The sequence below is a fragment of the Neomonachus schauinslandi genome, chromosome 3 (genome assembly GCF_002201575.2).
Source record: "Neomonachus schauinslandi chromosome 3, ASM220157v2, whole genome shotgun sequence".
In the NCBI taxonomy this organism is placed as follows: Eukaryota; Metazoa; Chordata; class Mammalia; order Carnivora; family Phocidae; genus Neomonachus; species Neomonachus schauinslandi.
Window position 1 is genome coordinate 174049880 of NC_058405.1, and position 13089 is coordinate 174062968.

At 47.6% G+C, this 13089-nt stretch overlaps 1 protein-coding gene across 1 annotated transcript in view; it reads left to right on the forward strand.

Annotated features, from left to right (window-relative positions):
• The window catches only part of PNKD (PNKD metallo-beta-lactamase domain containing), a 59431-nt gene that overhangs the window by 20440 nt on the left and 25902 nt on the right, over positions 1-13089 (forward strand). The window lies entirely within an intron of this gene.

The following is a 13089-nucleotide window of genomic DNA, read 5'->3' on the forward strand; positions in this document are numbered from 1 at the left end:
TTAAACCAAACGCACTTCACAGGGTTAAAACTTCAAACGTCCAGACGTAAAGGCGGGACTTGGAATCTCTCTGTCCCTGGGAACTAGGACATTTCCTGCTTGAAGTTAGTTCAACCAGGAAAGCAGGTGTTTTAGACTCAGAAATCCTGACCTGGGAGGTAGGTTACTAGTACTCCCGGGCCTTCATCTCAGCCCTCCCAGCCACTAAGGCAAGGATGCCCTCCTAGTGCCATTTTACAGACCAGGAAACGGGTTCTGGGAGTTTTTGAAACATTGCCCGAGTTTGTATAGTTGCAAAGTCCATGTTTTTTCCATTACGCCAAAGCTGCCAGTTGATGAACAGCTTAATTTCAGGTGCTTATCTAGTGCTAATAGCTACAAATCAACATTACCACTGGATGTCTTTCACAGCCTCTAGGGCTCTAACTTCTTGAATGGCAGGGGTGGGACCCGTAGACTTGACAAAACACAGCTGGATGCCCTCCTGATTCCAGACCCATCACTAAGCACTTTCCTTTACATGATTCTCTCTGGTGGCCCAGTCTAGCTTAGGAAGGAGGGGCCCATGGACTTACCTGGAAGCCCATAAGTGAAAGCATTGTGCCTACCAGTAAGCATAGTAAGCAAAATTACCACTCAGATTGTATATTTCAAACCAATTAAAATAGAGATTTTTTTTAATTGCCTCCCCCACACACAGTTTGTATGTTTATTCATATAGATATAATTTAAGTAGAAGTTACTTAGGGGGACTTGTGGACATTTTGGCAGGCTAGCCCCCACCTCCCCCAGCCACCCCAGCTCTCAATGTGAATTCAGATCTTAGGAGCCACGAACCTCACTTTAGGAAGTCCCCTCCCAACTCGTGAGCTTACCAGCAAGAGCTCACAGGAGCAAGTTCTCTGATAGCAGAATAGAGCCTCCGGTGAAATGTAAAGCTCCGCAGAATCTGGCCAGATCTCGGGGCACCTCTTCATGTCCTCTACACTTGGGCCTGTTCTCCAGAAAACACCCTCCACTTTCTGGAACTGCCAGAACAGTCTCCAGGGAGATTTGTTTTCCCAGCCAGCAATCACATCCGCCTCATGGGAAAGGGGAATGTAGAGACAAGCCTCGCTGCCTGCTTTCTCCTGAGCCCATTTTCTGATCATGGAATCAAGATTATAATCCTACAAGAATCTGAAACGAAGCACCTGGCCCAGGGCATACCATGGGCATTCAGTGAATGATGTCTCCTTCTCTTGACCCCCTTTTATCCCTGGATAAAAGGGATAAAGGCCTTATTTATAAGACTCTCAGCAGATTACTAACTAAGCCCCTGCTGTGTGTCAAGCAGACAGGAATTTCTGGTTCTGGAGATGACAAAACTGAAGGACTGCAGCCCAGCCCCTGTCCTCAAGAAACTCACAGTCTAGGGGAGATGGTAAAAGACCACATCATTTTCATTTTGACAGTTTGGCAAGTGCTGGGATGAAGAAGTGTTCACTTGGGGACAACATCTTAAGCAAGGGGTTTAGGGTCCCTACCTCCCAGCAATCTAGGATTGAGCAGGTGGAGTGGGGTGGGAGTGCTAAGAAATTGGGCCGGAGCGGGGGTGCGCCTGGGTGACTCAGTCGGTTAAGCATCGGACTCTTGATCTCAGCTCAGGTCTTGATCTCAGGGTCACGAGTTAAGCCCCGTGTTGGGCTCCATGCTGGGTATGGAGCCTACTTTAAAAAAAAAAAAAACAAAACAAAACAGGACTGAGCAAGGAGACAGGGGGTCAGAACTGAGATTTCACCTCCGGGGCAATGGGAGGCATGTGGCTGTCAATAGCCATCTAGAGGAAAATCGGGAAGGGCGTGGGAGGCTTGATGGTGCCCCCGGAGTAGGGGGACCAGCTGTAGCAAATAGAGGCAGAATGACCAGGTATATTTGAACTTCAGACAAACAACAAATAATTTTTTGTATAAGTATGTGTCATTGTCCCATATAGTATTTGGGAACATTTTAGACTAAAAAGTGTGCATTGCTTATCTGAAGTGCACATTTACCTGGGCTTCTTGTGTTCTGGCAACCCTGCCCCAGGAGGAAAGTCAAATCAAGTTCAGTCAAATCAGGCAGCAGGAGGCAGAATAGAAGGAAGGAAAGGAATCAGGCTGATGTTTGTTTTAGGGATGGGGCAGCCAGAGCATAGTGATTGGAGAGGGGAGGTTGGCAGGAGTGGGGGGGGGGGGGGGCCTGGAGTTGTTTTCCTGGAGCCCAGGTGGAACCAGAAGGGAGTGGCCCTGGAACGCTCAGCTTTCTCTGCAGCCAGCCCCGGGGCTTCAGTAATCTGTCTTATACATTCCTCCTGCCCTGTGCCTGATCACTTAGAGCTTATGCGTTACTCCACCCGAGAAAGGAGGTCTTTTCGTTTATCACTCACTTTCTCCAAAGAGCTCCCTTTTGTTTTTCAGAAGTAAATATGGGGGTAAATATGCCTCTTTCTCGCCACTGGAGGGCAAGGACAAAGTCTCATTCATCCCTAGCCTCAGACAGCCCTGCCCCATATCTGTTGAATTAAAGGGACTCTAATTTTTTTTAAAAGATTTTATTTATTTATTTGAGAGAGAGAATGAGAGACAGAGAGCACGAGAGGGAAGAGGGTCAGAGGGAGAAGCAGACTGCCTGCTGAGCAGGGAGCCAGATGTGGTACTCGATCCCGGGACTCCAGCATCATGACCTGAGCCGAAGGCAGTTGCTTAACCAACTGAGTCACCCAGGCGCCCGCACTAAAGGGACTCTAATGCACCAAGCTGGGGTGGGGGAGGGCATTAGAGCTCTTTCCCCTGAAAATTAGTCTTATTATCTATAAACAGTGGTCAGCACTTTCATAAAGAAATCGGGAGAAGAAAGAATAGTGGATTTGAATGTGCCAGGAACAAGAATTTTGTCCTAGCTTTGCCCCTCAATGCCTGTGAGGCCTGGGGCCCATGTCTTTACTTATAAATGAGTCTAATCATACTGTTCTTTCCTTCCTCCTACACTTTTGAAGCCTCAGATGAAGTCAGCTACGTGATAAGCACTGAAAAAGGCATGCATGTGGGGCTGTTGTTAGTGATCTTGCCAGCGAGGTAGAACTGGAAACAGGTTAGGTGAGAGAGCTCCCCCTTCCCTAGATGTGTCACCTTGTGACAGAGGCCGGGCCACGGAGCCCACGTGGCATCCACCGCGCCACGGCCAAGGTGCACGGCAACGCCTTCCAGTCATTCCTGACCATCAGAATCGCCCCAAGGGCTTCGGAAACCATGGCCATTCCTTGGGAGATACCTCTTTCTAGAATCAGAAATGTGAATCAATCTTCAGGGGCGGCTGAAAGAAACGCCCCTTGGTGAATCCGATTCTCAGCCAGCTTTGGCTCTAGACAGACCTGGGCTCTGTTCAAATCGCGTTAGTGACGCTGGGCCTATTACTGAACTTCTGGGAGCCTTGTATCTTTCTCTGTAAAAAGGGAGGTAATAATACAGGGTGTAATGTTTCAAAATAGCAGCTTCCAAGGGCTTGGGGCCTAGCAAAAATTGTCAACTGTAATGGTTGGCTGTGAGAGAGAAACGCAGTGACTCAGTGATGAGCACACCCCTCAGTTTAGCCAGCAGTGTGATTGCCTTTGGAAGACTAAACAGGACCAGAATAGATGAATTTGCGGTAGCTAAGGTGTGCCCTCTCGCCCTGCCCACTGCTGCTGGTAGACCTTGGCCTCCTCGGTCACCCTGACCTGTCAGGGGATTCCCAGCTTCTGCAGACCTCTCCTGCGCAAGAAGGCCTTCCTCATATCTTACCTGCATTTGTCTAAACAACACCACACTCCGCAAAGCCAACAGCCATTTCCTCTTCCCTCACTCCCAGCCCAAGATAATAGCTGCCCTAAGGTCTCTCCTTGCCAGTAACTGTGCCCCCTCCGTAATCTCAGGGTCAAGCGCCCACACTCTGATCACCATCTATCTCCCCAGCTCAACAACCCCAACAGCAACAACTCTGTGACCACACCAGGATTGACAACTTCTGCGTCTTATCTCCTTTTCCCTGTCCCTCCCCTTTTCACTTCCCTCCTTAACCGGCTTCGATCCCAATCCCCTGTGGGAATCCCTGCACTCCTTTGCCCCCCTGCCTGGTGGAGCTCAGAACGCTGCCCGCACACAGCTGAAAGGCAGAAGGAAAACATGCAAGGTGCTAACAGATCTCCCTGAGTTCATCAAGACTTGGGTTTTTCTTGGCATTCATCTTGACCTTCCTGCCCTAGATAATTACTCCACACTTACGTCAATCTCTTCAAAGCTCCAGCTCCTTCTCCACAGCCTTACTCTCAGGCTTGGCCTTCCTTCCCATGTCACTGAGCGAACAAAAGCTGTCAGAGAACCACAGCCTGGATCGCCACTGAGCTCTCTCGAACTTCTGTGTGCATAACAGATAACGTGGGGATCTTGTCTAAATGCAGATTCTGCTTCCCGGGGTGGGACCTGAGAATCTGCATTTCTAATGAGCTCCAGGTGATGTTGCTGCCTGGTGGCCCATTCTCTTCCAGGTGAGGTCATAAGCTTTTCAAGCTTAATTTGACTAATGCTTAAGTAATTTAAAATTTTCCAGCAAGCCCATTTAAAAAGTAAAAATAAGGGCATCTGGGTGGCTCAGTTGGTTAAGCATCTGCCTTCAGCTCGGGTCATGATACTGGAGTCCCGGGATCAAGCCCTGCCTTGGGGGGGGGGGGGGGTACCTGCTCAGCGGGGAGTCTGCTTCTCCCTCTGCCCCTCACCCCGCTCGTGTTCTTTCACTCTCTCTCTCAAATAAATAAAATATTTTAAAAAATAAAATAAATTTTAAAAAAGTAAAAATAAGCAGGTACAATGAATTTTAATAATTTATTTATTTAACCCAACATTTGTCTAAAAGCATCATTTCAACATTTAACCAAGTATAAAAAATTCTTGATAGGATTTTTTTTCATGCTAGGACTTTGAAATCTGGCGCATAGTTTACACTTACAGCACATCTCAATTTGGATGTTAAATTTTCATCAGAAATACTGACTATCTAGATTTTATAAAAAATGTACAGCTGAAAAGGTAGATTCACATACCCAGGTTGTTCCAAACATATTTGAGTAACTGAAATCAGTGTTGATTTTTACATTTAACTTTAAATGAACTGAAATAAGATAAAATTAAAATTCAGCTTCTCAGTTCCACTAGCCACAGTTCAAGTATTCGCTGGCCGCATGTGGCTGGTGGCTACCATATTGGACAGCACGGATGTATGGCAGTTATGCTGGTCATCAACTGCGGGAAGAATCTGGGGGTCAAGGTCTATGCTGTATTCATCTCAGACCCCCCACCCGCCCACTTCTCCCCAGATGCCTGGCCTAGGACCTGAACTCAGCACTTTTTATCGAAATAAATTTATTCCCAAGTCAAAAACTGACCTCTAGGAACACACGCTTAGTTCCCAAACATGACCACTAGGGGGCGGGATCTGGCTAGCATCTCTTGGCAAAAAAAAGGAGAACTCTAACAATTTGTCTACATAGGTGGAAGATCATCCAGTGCCGTGTTTTTTATTGCTCATCATGACCCATTAGTGAATTCAATTAAGTGAGTCATACCGACATTAAAAAAAAAAATAGGCCAGAAAAATATATGAACATAAGCCCTATTATCGTTACGTGTAACTTTGTTTTAGTTTTATGTATACATCTATTGTGTATGAGTCTTTTTTTTTAGCTTTATTTATTTTAGAGAGAAAGAGCACACACACGCACGAGCAGGGGGAGGGGCAAAAGGAGAGGGAGAGAATCCCAAGCAGACTCCCTGATGAGTGTGGAGCCCCACACAGGGCTCCATCCCACAACCATGAGATCATGACCTGAGCCAAAATCAAGGGTCGGACACTTAACCAACTGAGCCACCCTGGCACCCCTGTGTATGAGTCTTGATGTAAAATGTCCTTATTGTGAGTCATGGTCAAAAGTCACCTTAATTTCCCATACCTACAGATAAAGAAACCAAACCCACAAGTTGACCAGTGTGGAAGCTAGGAAATGGGAATAGGAGAGCTCCTTTTACTGTTTTCTCTTCTGTTTAGCTGTTCTAAGTTCTCCATAATAAGAGGTTAATTTGAAAAGGAACTGAGCTCAGAGAAGTAGAATGGCATGCCCAGGCTCAGGATTAGGCACTCTGGAGCCAGGCCTCACACCCAGTGCTTTTGTACTGACTCAGCAAGTGTTGCTGCGGGGCTGTGGGGCAAACTGTGCTAAGCCCTGCCCCGAGGCGCAGGCAGACAGGGGGGAAAACCATACCTACAGCTCCCGCCCTCTTGGAGCTTGCAGTCCAGTGGGGAAGATGGACATTAGCGACTAGTCTCACAGGCAAATACATCATTACAAACAGTAATACCTGGGGCGCCTGGGTGGCTCAGTTGGTTAAGTGACTGCCTTCGGCTCAGGTCATGATCCTGGAGTCCCAGGATCGAGTCCCGCATCAGGCTCCCTGCTAGGCAGGGAGTCTGCTTCTCCGCCTGAGCCTCCCCCCTTCATGCTCTCTCTCTCTCATTCTCTCTCAAATAAATAAATAAAATCTTTAAAAAAAAAAAAAACAGTAATACCTGCTCTGAAGAAAAATGGACTCGGGGTCGTAAGAGAGCAGTACCTGAGATTGGAGAGACCAAAGCAGCTGCCCTGTGAGGGTGCAACTGAAGAGTAGCCTGAGTCAGCCAAGCTGTGTCTGCGCGCGCGCGTGCACGCGTGTGTATGTGCAGATATGCGTGCGGTGGGTGTGGATGTGTGTGGTGTTTGTGTGTGTGCGTGTGTGTGTGGTGTGTATATGTGGATGTGGATGGTATGTGGTGTGTGTGTGCAAATGTGGATGTATGTGGTATGTATGTGTATGGTGTGTGAGGGGGGTGTGTGCGTGTGTGTGTGTGGTATGTGGTGTGGATGTGTGTGTGGATGGTGTGTGGATGTGTATGGTATATGGTGTGTGGGGTGTGTGTGTGTGGATATGGATGTGTATCGTGTGTGGTGTGTGGTATGTGGTGTGGATGTGTGTGTGTGGATGGTGTGTGGACGTGTATGGTATATGGTGTGTGGGGTGTGTGTGGATATGGATGTGTGTGGTGTGTGGTATGTGGTGTGGGTGTGTGTGTGGACGGTGGGTGGTATGTGTGTCTGTGTGTCATATGTGATGTATGGGGGGTGGTGTGTGTGGCAATGCGGGCATGCTGTGATCATTCTCCACTGAAGGAACAAGCTGTGTGGAGGTGGCGGAGGTTACCCCGAAGCTGAAAGTGCCTGGGGTGCTCGGGGAACTCTGAGGTGAGGTGAGCACTGGGGTGCAGCCTAAGAGGAGACTGGGGAGCTGGGCAGGGGCCAGACCTGCAGGACCTCTTGGGCCTCGTTAAAGATTTTGAATTTTACTTCAAAGGGAAGCCATTGAATGATTTCGAGCCAAGGAGAGACATGATTCGGTTTTCGTTTTAAGAAGATGCCCTGGCTCTGAGCAGAGAATGGGCTGGGGTGTGAGCGGGAGAGCAGGGCGGCCGTTAGAAGCTGTCTCGGGCGTCGGATGGAAGGTGGTGGCGGAATCTCCACCTCTGGAGAATCGATGCATCTCCACCCACAGCCACCCCAAACCCGCATAACTTCTTTGGCCTCATTTGGCTGGCTACTTTTCCTTTGTCCCCCACGACTATCTCTGCCCTTCTCCACTGCTCAGAGCTGGCCTGGGTGGACGCATCCGTGGGCCCTTTGTCCTCCAGCTTCGGTTGGGTTTGGCCAATGGAGAGAGGGGAGTCGAGGAGCACGTGAAGTCAGGGTATTTGTTCTTCTCCTTCATGAAGGGTCTCCATGGACCGGCTCATCCCTCAACCTAAGGTCAGGTGGCCCTGTCCACACATCTCTGTCCCTCCAAGTTCTACACCTGCTCCATGCCCTCACCTGTCAGGCCTACAGGTGGTGCCAGGACCCCCCTGTCAGAGTCCTGGGGAACGGCACTATCCCTTGGGCTTCCTGTACCCTGCGCGTCGCCTTGTAATCCGTTCACAGCGTTCTCCTCCAGTCCTCAGTTTGAGTGGCTTCTCCATTTCCTGGCCAAGTCCAGCAACACAGCATCAGTGGGATGAGCCTGGACTTCGGGGTCAGATAAAACTAGGACCGAATTTGGGCTCTGTCACTTACTAGCTCTGTGAGGGGGTGCATCATTTAGCCCGGCCAAGCCTCAGTCTGTTCATCTCTAACACGAGGACACCATCGCCTGCCTTACACAGTGGCTAGAACAGTGGAGGGACATGCGCAAGGGTGCCGCTCCTGCCTGGTGCACAGTAGACGAGCATCCACACTGGGTTTGTTCTTCCTTCCCTGGTGACTGAGCAAAGCACTTGGTACTCTGCCCTGGGTCCAGGGCGGTACTGGGCGCTGGGATGAGGGGCAGACTGGGGAGGCCGCAGTCCTGGAAACAAGGTACAGTGGCTCCCCATTTGGACTCCACCACAGTTCAAGGGAGAAAATCGTGAGGGTTACTTTTCAAACCATTCATTTCATTGTTTACAACTATGTGGCAGGTGTTTTTCCAGAGCGTGGAGATAGAGTAGTGACCGGGCATAAGCTGTGGTGATCAGAAGGGGCTTCAGAGGGGAGATTAAATTCACTTTTAGCTTTCAAGGAGCTGTGCTCCAAGGTAGGACGTAGCTGTCTCCCTGGGGACTGACCTCACGCTCCCCCCTTTCTCCCCGTGGGAGAGCCTGCAGAACTCCCCAGACTGAGAATCAGCCTCAAAGAGTTCCAGGGGCTTCGGGAGTGTATTAGATCACCTTGGCTGTGTGGGGGCACAAGGTACCCAGAGAAGAGTGCCTGGGGGATTTCTCCAGGCCTGGTGGGGCAGGTGTAGGGGACAAATAATCCAGGACAGTGACCAGGGCAGACCTACCGAAGGGGTGGGGGGCACGTGGAAGGGAGCAGCGCGAGCATAAGATGCTGGAAAACTGGGTTGAAGCCATATTGCTAAGTCAAGCAATGTGAATTTAATGGTGTAGACGCTGGCTTTGAGCAGGGAGGGTGCAGACCTGATTGAGAGTTGGGCTTCCAAAGGCTTTGTCTGATAGCCTTTGTACGCTGGATGGGGGACGGAGGTGTCTGTGGTGGGTGGGCCGAGTGTTAGGACCCTGGCCCAAATTTGGGTGATGGCAGCGGGAAATGGAGGGCAAGGATCACACCCTCTGCACCCATTCCTAAAATGTGTATTGGCACGCCCACAAGGACCAGGCGTCGATGTTGCAAGAAACATACGAGATTCAGTAACATCACTGAATGAATATCTGCAAATGAACCCTGCACTGTGTGCTCTACTTGGGTAATCAAGGTTAGTCGTCAGAATAGCTCCGTGCGGATCCTCAGTCCCTTCTGCCAAGAAAGAGACTGAGGATCCCCTACACCTGCCCTGCCACACCTGGAAATGACCAGAAAGAGGATGGGCATTTCGATTTGGAACTCGAGAGGGAAACCGGGGTGGACGTTCCTTTCTGGGAGCGATGCGTTCTATGTCAAGTGGAGGCAGGGGGAGCAGTGAATGTGACTCGGGAAGTAAAAGGGCCACGTCATGAGCTCTGGGGAACAGGAGCAAGGGCAGCAGAAGGGGATGCTTGTGGGAGGACAGTCAGAAGAGACTATGACAGGGAAGGCGGAGCAAAAAGAAGGCTCTGCCCAGAGGTTAGGTGACCAGGACTGAACAGTGACAAAGGGTTTTGTTTGTTTGTTAATGTTTTTTGTTTTTGTTTTTGTTTTTTTAAAGATTTTATTTATTTATTCATGAGAGACAGAGAGAGAGAGAGAGGCAGAGGGAGAAGCAGGCTCCCAAGGAGCAGGGAGCCCGATGTGGGACTCGATCCCAGGACCCTGGGATCATGACCTGAGCCGAAGGCAGACGCTTAACCATCTGAGCCACCCAGGCGCCCCTGTTTGTTAATGTTTTTTTAAGATTTTTTTATTTTTAAGTAATCTCTATGCCCAGTGTGGGCTCAAATATACAACCCCGAGATCAAGAGCCGCACGCTCTACAGACTGAGCTGGCCAGATGCCCCAAGGGGTTTGATGTTCTAGGAGTCAGAGCCAAATTAGGATGGAATGGTGGGGCAGAAGCTCAGTTGAGTGGTCTAAGAATCAGTGCGAAGTGAAAAGACAGGAAGGAGGACTGCTTTCTTTGTTTTAATAAAATTATATATACATGTATTTCTTAATTAATTAATTTATTTATTTTAAGTAAACTCTATTCCCAACATGGGCCTCGAACTCACGACCCTGAGATCAAGAGTCACATGCTCTACCGACTGAACCAGCCAGGCATCCCCTAAAATAATTTTTTATTAAAATAGTAAAACATTCTCATTATAGTAGGGCAGAAAATATTTTTAAAATATAAGAAAAAGACAACAAGCGATACCCCAGAAGTCCATCAATCAACAATCATCACTGGTAGCATCTTAGATTTCCTTCTATGCATTTTTGTTTACAGCAACTTTATCAATGATACAAAATTTATACATGTCTGTATCCTGTTTTTCCCCCACTTTATATTAAAATGGACAATTTACCCACAGTATTAGTTTGAATGTCTTTGGCTGCAAGTATCAAAACAAAACAAAAAACAAAACAACTAAATGTGGCTTAAACAATAAGGACTATTTTTATTTCATGTAATGAGAAGTCCAGGGGCAAGGTAATCCAGACTGGTTAATTCAGGGACTTGGTTATGTCTTCAAGGACATTGGTTGGATCCTCACTTTTGCTCTGCCATCTCCAGCGTGTTGCAATATCCTCTCAGGCGGCTCCCTCCTAGTCCTAAAATGGCTGCTGCAGTTCCGGGCACACAGGCAGATGACAGCATCCTGGAGCAAGAAAAGAGCACAGTCCTATTGTATTCCTCTTCAACAACCAGGAAAACCTTCCTAGAAGGCCTGCAGCCTATTTCCCACCCCATCTCACAGCTATGCAATGTGAAGCAACTGACTTGATCTCTCAGTGCCTCAATGTTCTTATCTGTGCCATGGGAATGATAACTATTTGACTTACAGGGCTGTTGTGGGAGCTGAGAGTTTTTCTGCCTAAAGCACTTAGAACAGTACCTGGCATATGATTTGTGCTATATAAATATTTGCTATTATTATCTAATGGCAGGAATTGCATCACATTCCTGGGTCTAACCAATTACATGGCAGGGCAAAGAATGCACCAATTGGCTTGGACCAGTCAAGATCCACCCACCAGGGCTGGGGAGGGGCTCACTTGGAAGCTATGGCCATTCATAGGAGAGCTGGCAAAATAGGGGTTAACAAGGGAAAAGGGGGGAGTGGAGAATGGGCATTAATCACTGTGCAGGATCTGCTATACCTTTGTTAACTGGGGGCTTTTTGTTTTCTTATTTATTAAGGTCTTTATATTATAAAGGTCTTTATTATTTACTCAGTAGATTAACTCTGTGACAAATTTGAGGCAAATATTTTCCACGTTTTTTGTTGTTGGCTTTTTCTTCTGTTTGCCCATGCATGGTTTTTCTTTCTTTTTTTTTAAGATTTTATTTATTTGTCAGAGAGAGAGCACAAGCGTGAGCACAAGCAGGGGGAGCACCAGAGGGAGAGGGAGAAGCAGGCCCCCCCGCTGAGCAGGGATCCCGATATGGGACTCGATCCCAGGACCCTGGGATCATGACCTGAGCCGAAGGCAGACGTTTAACCAACTGAGCCACCCAGGCATCCCATGGTTTTTCTTTTAATTGAAAGGTTTAAATTTTTTTAAGTAGCTAAAAGGGTAATTGTTTCCCTTGTTAGATCTTCAGTTGCTTTTTGTCTAAGAGTAATAGATGCCTACTAAAAAAATTAGAAAAACACTTCTATTGCTTTTAGCCCTAGAAAGTCTTCCACTGTCCAGAGGTTGAATGTATTTAAATTTCCTCTAATTTTGTATGGTTTAATTTTATGTCCTTAACACTTTCATTCACTTGGAATTTATTTTGCTGCACTCTGTTAGGCACAGATCTAAATTGCTCTTTTCCAAATAGCTGGTCAGTTATACAAGCATCAGGTTTCAGGCACCTGGACACTAATAACTAATAACTAATCTTTTTGCGTCCCACTGTCTCCATCAGCTAGTGTTGCAATCATGCTGCATAACAAGCAAATCCAAAACTGAGATGCATACGATAAGTATTATTCTCTCATGCATCCGCGGGCAGGCTGAGTTTCAGCTGATCTAGGCTGGGATCTGCTGGGCTGGGCTGGAGGGTCTAGGTGTGAGTGGGGTCAAATTGGCTCCATGTGTTTTTCATCCTCCTTAGACCAGCAACTGCCGGAGGGATGGTCTCATAGCAAAAGGCATAGATATAGAGACCAGATTCAACCACAATCGCATATTTAAGACCTCTGCTTATATCATTGTCTGCTAACATTCCACTGGCGGAAACAAATCACAAGACCAAGCCCAATGTCAATGGTGTGGGGAAATATATTTCACCTTCATTGAAATGTGCATAGTCACATGACAAGGGATGTGTTTACAGGGAGAGATGAAGATTTAAGAACTGGGAAAAAAAAAAAGAATTGAGAACTGAAATGCAATCTACCAAACCCATGGAGACAAACTTTCAGGAAGCTCAATTGTGTCGAGATAAATGGCAGAACAGAATCTAGAAAGGGACACAAAGTCAAGGAAGTTTTTTTAAGGCAATGAGATACTAACATTTGCTCACAGGTTGAGAAAGAGTAGTGGTCAGCAGGAACACCACTTGAAGGTATGAGCAAGGCTAATAGCATTTCCTCTAAAAATGTGTATGGAAGCAGCACAATTTGTAGGGGGTGGGCAGGCACAGAAATTATTTCCTCTAAGAAGGATATTGGCTGGAAGCAAAGGAATTGGAGGTGGGCCTGAGGTTTCCAGTAGCAACTGGGGTCATGAGCAGGTATCTCAGCAAAGTCAAAGCACTGTCATGCATTGGTTTTGGGGGTCCCAGTAAGGCCAGAATGGTAGAGACCCTCATTCACATGGGATGGCCATTTTCTCCAGCCCTGTCCATGAGGGTGGGGCAGAGCAGGTGG